This window comes from Triticum aestivum, chromosome 1B (genome assembly GCF_018294505.1).
Source record: "Triticum aestivum cultivar Chinese Spring chromosome 1B, IWGSC CS RefSeq v2.1, whole genome shotgun sequence".
Lineage (NCBI taxonomy): Eukaryota > Viridiplantae > Streptophyta > Magnoliopsida > Poales > Poaceae > Triticum > Triticum aestivum.
Window position 1 is genome coordinate 309,017,779 of NC_057795.1, and position 11,273 is coordinate 309,029,051.

The following is an 11,273-nucleotide window of genomic DNA, read 5'->3' on the forward strand; positions in this document are numbered from 1 at the left end:
AACTGTTTTGCGCATGAGGTGCCATCGTCAAGATTGTTTCTCTTGTGCAGAGCCGCAAGGATAAAACCCTCTATTTCGTGTGCCGCTGTTAGAGGTGGAGTACCATGAAAGGTCGGGCCGCAACAATGGATTGGATCTCGCCATCAAGGTTCGGTCTATATCAGTTGGTATTCAGAGCAAATTGGTTGTTCATGGTACAATATTTTTCTTTGAGTTCTATTGAGTTATTTATCATGTGGAAAGATTGTAGCTCACAAATGATGATGTCGGGGGCGAAGGATCCATTGTGTGCCTTGCCGTGGTACCAATGCTTTACGTGTATGCGTGTAGGGCCGGCGAGTTACACAACCTTGATGAATTGCTATTCTGGGATGAATTTAGTGACTCAGTCTATGGTTGATGCTTTGAACTTGTCGTTGATTGAACATCCAGAACCGTTTGAGCTTTGATGGAAGGATAAGTTTGTCAAGATCATGCATCGTGTTGAGGTACGATTTATTCTATGTGGATATGGTGATCTAGTCATGTGTGATGTGCTTCCTATGCACATGCATACTTGTTCAGTACTGCTAGGAAAACCATGTACAGATAAAAGATAGTAGACATATCATTCAGTTGGCGAATTTTCTTCTGTTTGTGGAGGACAATTTGTACCACTTGATTCGTACACATCAGAGAAGTATCTGGCTGATCGCAAGAAGCGGGATATTGCTCAAGCTGCATCAGAAGTAAAGAATAAGAAGGTTGAGGCTGCTGAAATTTTTCCAGACGTTGTAAAAAATGCAAATCCAAACATTGCTATAGATATTGATTTCAAACCGAGGAAGGTTTCGTTTCAAGGAGGAGAGGATGATATGCCTGCGACTAACATTAGTGTTGTTGATGATCACAAAATAGTACCGCGTGTCAGTGTGTTAAAGGAACTATTTTCTGTTACAAGAAAACAAGACATTGCTTCATTTGATCTTTATGCCAACGAGAAGAAAAAGAAGTCCCTGGACGTGCATGTATTGAAGGGGATAATTGCATGAGAGGTAAATTACTAACTCTAGACAGGAGATATACATGCAATATTGACGAGGCTCGATTTGGCAAGGAAATACCAACGTGCATTAATTCCTTGGAAGAAAAGGCAACCTATGCTAATGGAAGGAATCATGTAAGATCTGATTTGCTTGCACCGATCAGCAAGATAAAAAGAAAAGATATATTTCTATTTATTCCACTCCCACGCAAGTTAAAGTGTATCAACTGAATTAGGTGTACAAGCAGAATTAGAGACATGCTAAGCTTGAGAGGATGCGGGTGGGGTCAACCTTCCCCAGGAGAAGTCGTACCAACCAAAGTAAGGAGTCCTAGTTTGTTATATAGGGTACTAGGTGATCAAGGCCGCCGGATAATTATTAGTTAAATATTTGATTAGTTTAAATAGGAGAGATAGTCCGTTTCAATCTAGAGATGTTAGGTCGGTTTTGTGATTTGTGGGTTGCTTATAAAAAGGGCCGGCGAGTGCCAATGTATGGTGATTCTAATTTTGTGAAAGAGACATATGTGTTCTCGAGGGGAGACTCCCGTATCAAGTTTTGGAGGTAGCTTTAGAAAACCTCTTTGTTGCGATTTCTGTGAGGAAACTGTTTTGCGCATGAGGTGCCATCGTCAAGATTGTTTCTCTTGTGCAGAGCCGCAAGGATAAAACCCTCTATTTCGTGTGCCGCTGTTAGAGGTGGAGTACCATGAAAGGTCGGGCCGCAACAATGGATTGGATCTCGCCATCGAGGTTCGGTCTATATCAGTTGGTATTCAGAGCAAATTGGTTGTTCATGGTACAATATTTTTCTTTGAGTTCTATTGAGTTATTTATCATGTGGAAAGATTGTAGCTCACAAATGATGATGTCGGGGGCGAAGGATCCATTGCGTGCCTTGCCGTGGTACCAATGCTTTACGTGTATGCGTGTAGGGCCGGCGAGTTACGCAACCTTGATGAATTGCTATTCTGGGATGACTTTAGTGACTCAGTCTATGGTTGATGCTTTGAACTTGTCGTTGATTGAACATCCAGAACCGTTTGAGCTTTGACGGAAGGATAAGTTTGTCAAGATCATGCATCGTGTTGAGGTACGATTTATTCTATGTGGATATGGTGATCTAGTCATGTGTGATGTGCTTCCTATGCACATGCATACTTGTTCAGTACTGCTAGGAAAACCATGTACAGATAAAAGATAGTAGACATATCATTCAGTTGGCAAATTTTCTTCTGTTTGTGGAGGACAATTTGTACCACTTGATTCGTACACATCAGAGAAGTCTCTGGCTGATCACAAGAAGCGGGATATTGCTCAAGCTGCATCAGAAGTAAAGAATAAGAAGGTTGAGGCTGCTGAAATTTTTCCAGACGTTGTAAAAAATGCAAATCCAAATATTGCTATAGATATTGATTTCAAACCGAGGAAGGTTTCGTTTCAAGGAGGAGAGGATGATATGCCTGCGACTAACATTAGTGTTGTTGATGATCACAAAATAGTACCGCGTGTCAGTGTGTTAAAGGAACTATTTTCTGTTACAAGAAAACAAGACATTGCTTCATTTGATCTTTATGCCAACGAGAAGAAAAAGAAGTCCCTGGACGTGCATGTATTGAAGGGGATAATTGCATGAGAGGTAAATTACTAACTCTAGACAGGAGATATACATGCAATATTGACGAGGCTCGATTTGGCAAGGAAATACCAACGTGCATTAATTCCTTGGAAGAAAAGGCAACCTATGCTAATGGAAGGAATCATGTAAGATCTGATTTGCTTGCACCGATCAGCAAGATAAAAAGAAAAGATATATTTCTATTTATTCCACTCCCACGCAAGTTAAAGTGTATCAACTGAATTAGGTGTACAAGCAGAATTAGAGACATGCTAAGCTTGAGAGGATGCGGGTGGGGTCAACCTTCCCCAGGAGAAGTCGTACCAACCAAAGTAAGGAGTCCTAGTTTGTTATATAGGGTACTAGGTGATCAAGGCCGCCGGATAATTATTAGTTAAATATTTGATTAGTTTAAATAGGAGAGATAGTCCGTTTCAATCTAGAGATGTTAGGTCGGTTTTGTGATTTGTGGGTTGCTTATAAAAAGGGCCGGCGAGTGCCAATGTATGGTGATTCTAATTTTGTGAAAGAGACATATGTGTTCTCGAGGGGAGACTCCCGTATCAAGTTTTGGAGGTAGCTTTAGAAAACCTCTTTGTTGCGATTTCTGTGAGGAAACTGTTTTGCGCATGAGGTGCCATCGTCAAGATTGTTTCTCTTGTGCAGAGCCGCAAGGATAAAACCCTCTATTTCGTGTGCCGCTGTTAGAGGTGGAGTACCATGAAAGGTCGGGCCGCAACAATGGATTGGATCTCGCCATCGAGGTTCGGTCTATATCAGTTGGTATTCAGAGCAAATTGGTTGTTCATGGTACAATATTTTTCTTTGAGTTCTATTGAGTTATTTATCATGTGGAAAGATTGTAGCTCACAAATGATGATGTCGGGGGCGAAGGATCCATTGCGTGCCTTGCCGTGGTACCAATGCTTTACGTGTATGCGTGTAGGGCCGGCGAGTTACGCAACCTTGATGAATTGCTATTCTGGGATGACTTTAGTGACTCAGTCTATGGTTGATGCTTTGAACTTGTCGTTGATTGAACATCCAGAACCGTTTGAGCTTTGACGGAAGGATAAGTTTGTCAAGATCATGCATCGTGTTGAGGTACGATTTATTCTATGTGGATATGGTGATCTAGTCATGTGTGATGTGCTTCCTATGCACATGCATACTTGTTCAGTACTGCTAGGAAAACCATGTACAGATAAAAGATAGTAGACATATCATTCAGTTGGCAAATTTTCTTCTGTTTGTGGAGGACAATTTGTACCACTTGATTCGTACACATCAGAGAAGTCTCTGGCTGATCACAAGAAGCGGGATATTGCTCAAGCTGCATCAGAAGTAAAGAATAAGAAGGTTGAGGCTGCTGAAATTTTTCCAGACGTTGTAAAAAATGCAAATCCAAATATTGCTATAGATATTGATTTCAAACCGAGGAAGGTTTCGTTTCAAGGAGGAGAGGATGATATGCCTGCGACTAACATTAGTGTTGTTGATGATCACAAAATAGTACCGCGTGTCAGTGTGTTAAAGGAACTATTTTCTGTTACAAGAAAACAAGACATTGCTTCATTTGATCTTTATGCCAACGAGAAGAAAAAGAAGTCCCTGGACGTGCATGTATTGAAGGGGATAATTGCATGAGAGGTAAATTACTAACTCTAGACAGGAGATATACATGCAATATTGACGAGGCTCGATTTGGCAAGGAAATACCAACGTGCATTAATTCCTTGGAAGAAAAGGCAACCTATGCTAATGGAAGGAATCATGTAAGATCTGATTTGCTTGCACCGATCAGCAAGATAAAAAGAAAAGATATATTTCTATTTATTCCACTCCCACGCAAGTTAAAGTGTATCAACTGAATTAGGTGTACAAGCAGAATTAGAGACATGCTAAGCTTGAGAGGATGCGGGTGGGGTCAACCTTCCCCAGGAGAAGTCGTACCAACCAAAGTAAGGAGTCCTAGTTTGTTATATAGGGTACTAGGTGATCAAGGCCGCCGGATAATTATTAGTTAAATATTTGATTAGTTTAAATAGGAGAGATAGTCCGTTTCAATCTAGAGATGTTAGGTCGGTTTTGTGATTTGTGGGTTGCTTATAAAAAGGGCCGGCGAGTGCCAATGTATGGTGATTATAATTTTGTGAAAGAGACATATGTGTTTTCGAGGGGAGACTCCCGTATCAAGTTTTGGAGGTAGCTTTAGAAAACCTCTTTGTTGCGATTTCTGTGAGGAAACTGTTTTGCGCATGAGGTGCCATCGTCAAGATTGTTTCTCTTGTGCAGAGCCGCAAGGATAAAACCCTCTATTTCGTGTGCCACTGTTAGAGGTGGAGTACCATGAAAGGTCGGGCCGCAACAACGGATGTGAAAGAGACATATGTGTTTTCGAGGGGAGACTCCCGTATCAAGTTTTGGAGGTAGCTTTAGAAAACCTCTTTGTTAAGATTTCTGTGAGGAAACTGTTTTGCGCATGAGGTGTGTAATGCCCCGGATTCGATGCGCTAGGTGTCTGCCAGTTATTCGCCGTCGTTGACATGTCATTTGCTTGCGTGTTGCACTTTGCCATGTCATCATAGGCATTTCATATCATGTCATCAGGTGCATTGCATTTGCATACGTGTTCGTTTCATGCATCCGAGCTTTTTCCCCGTTGTCCGTTTTGCAATCCGGCGCTCCTATCTCTCCCGGCGTCCCCTTCTTGTCTCCTTTCGTGTGCGGGTGTTAAACTTTCTCGGAATGGCCCGAGGTTTGCCAAGCGGCCTTGGTATAGCACCGGTAGACCGCCTGTCAAGTTTCGTGCCATTTGGAGGTCGTTTGATACTCCAACGGTTAACCGGGTAACCGTAAAGCCCTCTTTTGTTTGCAGCCCAACACCCCTTACAAAGTGGCCCAAAACCCACCTAACTCCCCTCCATGCTCTCAGTCGTTCGATCACGATCGCGTGGCCGAAAACCGCTCCTCATTTGGACTCCCCTAGCTCCCTCTACCTATATATATATATGTCTTCCTCCCCGAAATCCCGGTCCAAACCCTAGCAAATCGCCCTCCGCCGCCACCGGACGCGTCCGACCGCGCCGGACACGTCCGCGCCCGCGCGCCTCCACCAACCGCACGGCGCCACGTGGCGCGCCGCCGCCTCCCACCGCCGCCGGCCCGCGGGGCCCGTCCCCGGCCCGCGCGGCCCGCGCCCGCTCCGCCGCCCCGCGCGCTCGCGCCTCCCGAGCGCCGCCACGCCCCGCCTCGCCGGCGTTTGCCTCCGGCCGCCGCTTCGCCGGGCGCCTCCGCCGCCGGCCGCCGCGGGCGCCGCCCCGCGCCCCCGCGCGCCGCCGCTCCGGGCCCCGGCGCCTCGGCGCCTCGCCCTGCCGCCATCCCGGCGCGCCTCCCCACCTCCGATGTCCCGCGCTGGCGCCCCTCTGCCGCCGGACCGCGCCCTCCGGTGGCCGCCACGCCCTCCTCTCGGCCGGCTCCGCCCAGCCCGCCGCCGCGGGGCCCGCGCCGCCCTCCGCCGCCGCCGCGCCGGATCCGGCCGGATCCGGCCGGGCCAGCTCCTCTCCGCCCCGCCGGCCGCCTCCCCGTCCTCTGCTCCGGCGAACCCCGGCCGTCCTCGGCATCCGCGCCGGGATCCCGATCCAGATCCACCGAGGTTGATTTTCCCCTCTCTGAAAACTGCCAAGTCCCCGAGATATTTACATTAACATGCCATGTTCATCGCATCACATCTCTGCATCCGTAGCTCCGTTTCGTGCGTATAATATGTCAAATTGTTCGCCTCGACGAGTAGAACATTTCGTTCCATTGCATCATTTTCATTTGAGCTCATCTTGATGCCCGAAATGCTGTTGGAAGAGTGTATGTTGATGTTAATCTGCTGAAACTGTTATAACTTGCTCATTTGTCATTTTTGCCATGATTGATGTGTGCATTCTATGAGGTTGATGTCTGCATGAATGTTGATCTATGCCATGCCATCTTTCCAGGGGTGCCAACCATGTATTTTTGTGAGTTGTGTGCTGAGTGTATCGAGCTTGTTAAGTAGGGTACTTGCTGTTGTTGTTTTCCTGACAGATTCTGTAATATTTTGTTGCTATGTTAACATGCTTCTACAAATCATTCTATGCATAATATGGAGTTGCTCTATAAACATGTTTTGATCTACATGTCATGCTCTATCCATTCATGCCCTTGGTTGCAATTATAGCCTGCTGGAACATGTTGTTATCTTGCTCCAAAGTTGCTTGAAAATGTTGTTGTCAATCTGTTAACATTAAATTCACTTGTTCCCATGTGTTTTGCTAGTGATCCATGTACCCTATGAACTTGCTCTTGCCATGCTTAGCTTCATAAACATGCCTTATTACTGTTGGTTGCCTTGCCATGCCATGTATTGCTCTATAGTGAGTGGTTCAAGCTCACCAACATACCTACTTATTATTGTTCCTGCCATGTATGAATCTGTAATATAACTTGCCATGTTTACATGGGTGCCATCATCTTTTCTGATCCTTTTTGGCTCATGGTCAGTAAGGGACTGTTGTTCTATGCATTTAGTAGTATCATGCCATTCCTTTGTTTTCCATGATAAGTTCCTGTAACATGTTGTTTGATAGCTCTAAACATTGCAACCTGATGTTATTTCTGCTAAGTCTGAAACTGTTATTATTTGCAATCTTTCCATGTCTTTTTGAGCATGTTCTAGTTGTTTCTGGAGATAGCTCAGTGTTCATGTTTTGTTATGCTTTACCTGTACTTCATGCCCATGCCTTTTGTTATTATGTTGGGGTGCTGTAGCATGTTGTTTTGATGCTTGTAAGATGCCTAGTTGCTGTTATGTACAGATTGTTGTTATGACTTCTATAGTGTGTGTGTGTTGCACCGTTGCTCCGTTTTGAGTGTGCTCTATATGAAACTTGCTTGATTTTGCATGTAGTTTCATATTATCATGTTGCATCCTTGTTTTGAGGTGTTTGCTTGATGTTTGTATGCATTTTGCATCAATGCCATGTTTAACTTGTTTTGCTCATATCTTCTAGGCCGTAGCTCCGAATCTAATGAACTTTATATGTAACTTGACTAGAATTTCGTGTAGTTCATCTTGGTGCATCTTAACTTGTTGTTTAACAACTTGAACATAATGTTTATTCAGTTCTGGACCAATTTCGAAATTTGCATATGAGGACTTACCGGAATTGTTATATGTTGTTCCCGGCCTCATTTAAACTTGCCTTGATGTGTTGTTCTTGTTTGCATCATCTCTTGCCATGAGTAGCTTCATGTAGCTTGGTCATGCATCATGCTTGTTGTGCATCATGCCTTGTTCATGTGTGGTGTGTTTACCTATGTTGTGTGCTTCTTCTTGTTAGTTCCTGTTTCGTTGCGATCGTGAGGATTCGTTCGTCTACGGTTGGTTCGGCTTCATCCGTTCGTCTTCTTCATGGACTCGTTCTTCTTCCTTGCGGGATTTCAGGCAAGATGACCGCTACCCTGGATCTCACTACTATCATTGCTATGCTAGTTGCTTCGTTCTATCGCTATGCTGCGCTACCTATTACCTGTTTATCAAGCCATCCCATATTGCCATGAACCTCTAACCTTTGACACCTTTCCTATGCAAACCGTTGTTTGGCTATGTTACCGCTTTTGCTCAGCCCCTCTTATAGCGTTGCTAGTTGCAGGTGAAGTTGAAGATTTCTCCATGGTGGACAGGATTTTGGTTGGGATATCACAATATCTCTTATATTATTAATGCATCTATATACTTGGTAAAGGGTGGAAGGCTCGGCCTTATGCCTGGTGTTTTGTTCCACTCTTGCCGCCCTAGTTTCCGTCATACCGGTGTTATGTTCCCGGATTTTGCGTTCCTAACGCGGTCGGGTGATTTATGGGACCCCCCCTGATAGTTCGCTTTGAATAAAACTTGTCCAGCAAGGCCCAACATTGACTTTTACCATTTGCCTCACCACCACCTACTTTTCCCTTGGGAGTCGCTCTCTCGAGGGTCATCTTTATTATAGCCCCCCCGGGCCAGTGCTTGTCTAAGCGTTGGTCCAAACTAGAGCACCGTGCGGGACCATCCCTTGGCAACTTGGGTTACGTCGGTACCTGTACGCTTCGCTTATCCGGTGTTGCCCTGAGAACGAGATATGTGCAGCTCCTATCGGGATTGTCAGCGCATCGGGCGGCTTTGCTGGTCTTGTTTTACCATTGTCGAAATGTCTTGTAAACCAGGATTCCGAGGCTGATCGGGTCTTCCTGGGAGAAGGTCTATTCCTTCGTTGATCGTAAGAGGTTGTCATGGGCTAAGTTGGGACACCCCTGCAGGGTATAAACTTTTGAGAGTCGTGCCCGCGATTATGTGGCAGATGGGAATTTGTTAATGTCCGGTTGTAGATAACTTGACACCAGATCCGAATTAAAATGCATCAACCGCGTGTGTAGCCGTGATGGTCTCTTCTCGGCGGAGTTCAGGAAGTGAACACGGTTTCTGTGTTATGATTGACATAAGTAGGTGTTCAGGATCACCTCTTGATCATTGCTAGCTTCACGACCGTTCCGTTTGCTCTCTTCTCGCTCTTATTTGCGTATGTTTGCCACCATATATGCTTAGTCGCTGCTGCAACCTCACCACTTTACCCCTTCCTTTCTCATTAAGCTTTGCTAGTCTTGATAGCCATGGTAATGGGATTGCTGAGTCCTCGTGGCTCACAAATTACTACAACAACAGTTGCAGGTACAGGTATACGATGGTCTTGACGCGAGAGCGATGTTGCTTGTTTTGGAGTTCTTCTTCTGCTTCTTCGATCAGGGGATAGGTTCCAGGTCGGCAGCCTGGGCTAGCAGGGTGGATATTGTTTGAGTTTCTGTTTATGTATCATCCGTAGTCGGATGTTGATCTCTTGTTCGATATATTGTTGTATTCATGTGGCATTGTATGCCTTACGTATGTATCCCTATCTATTATGTAATGTTGATGTAATGATATCCACCTTGCAAAAGCGTGTCAATATGCGGGTCCATCCTTAGTGGGACCTCGAGTTCCTTTTGGATAGGGTCGCATATTCGACGTGACAAGTTGGTATCAGAGCCTCGACCGACCCTAGGAGCCCCCTTGATTGATCGTGTAGTTTGGCCGTTGTTGAGTCTAGAACAAAACTGTTTTCGTAGCCTAGTTATATCGGAGAGTAGGAATTCTTTTTACTCCTCAGCCTCTTCGTCGCTCTGGTAAGGAATCTTGACGTAGGTGTTTTGAACTACTCCTCTTCCCGTTCAAATTTTTCTTTAGGTTCACGCAGTTGGTTTTCCGATCATTGTTCCTCAGCTCTTTTCATCCGGTGCATCCTCTCGTCAAGGCGGTTCGACCCTCTTTGTTTTTGCAAGTTTAATCCTCAGTTGTTGTTTTTTTCACCCGCCCTCCCTTCTTCTTCTTGAATCCGGAGTCCGTAATCGAGTATCCATCCTACTCATCCGAAGCCTTTGCTTTCTTTCCTCAATGATTTCAACCGGTGTTTTTTCTCTTCAAGATATTCGTCGGTTTCCCCTTCCAAGTTTCCTTTCTTTTACCCGCCCTCCCACCCTTTTCTTCCGGAGCATGAGTCTCTTTCGACCGTCAATTCCATTCGTGCGGAGCCTCTTCAGGTTTTCCCTCGATTATTTCAACCGGTGAATTCTCATCTTGTTTGACATTCTTCATCTCTTTTCCGGTGGATTCAATTCAAGTTTTCTGGTGTTGATCATATTCTTTTCCCTCGGTTCAAGTGTTTTCCCTTGCTCGTTCGCCTCTCGCCAGTTTATCCTTCCGGAGTGTTCAAGACATCTCAGGAGATTCGTCTATGTTCCAATTAATTCGAGGTTGTCACCTCATTCAAATATTTCAATTGTTCCGGCGCATCATCAATCTTTTCAACAATCCTTTTCAACGGTGTTTTCTTCAGTGGGCCCTAACCCACAGGTCTTTTTCCAGGATCTTACCTGACTCTTCTAATTCCCCCGGAGTTATTCTCAATTCTTTTCAAGTGTGGCGTAAGAATGAACTTCATCAGTCACTTGCCTTCTCCAAGATCTCTTTCAAATCATTTCATTGTTGGCTCAACCTCTTTGCTTTTCATTCTTCCGGAGTGTCTCAGTAACTTTGGTGGTGTTTCTCGTCGTCGTTTGAAGACCGAAGAAGAGTTTTTCCTCTAAATCTTGTCCGTTCTCTCGAAGTTTTGTGGTTCTAGCTTCACGTTATCCTCTCATATTATTCCATTTGTCAGTTATTCCTTTCATCCATCCGGAGCATTTCAGGAGTTGCTTTCTCTCTCGATCATAAGGAGGTCATCTTTTCGGAAGATTTCTTCATTCTAAGTTTTCAGCTTCAGTCGTCTCAATATTATCTTGGTGCTTCATTCAAGTGTTCTTTAATCAGCTCATGATCTCTTTGTTCTCTTGCAACTTAATTCCCTCAAGTATATTCGTGCTTTTCTAATTCTTCCCGGTGATTCTTTCTCTTGCATCAGTCATTTTCGAATTCTTACGGTGGTTCGTTCAAGATTCTTTTCTTTGATTATCATATCAATTCATTCGTTCTTTTCAATCCTACCGGTGGTTCATGAAGACCTTCTCAAGTTTTGTGCTATCCCTTCT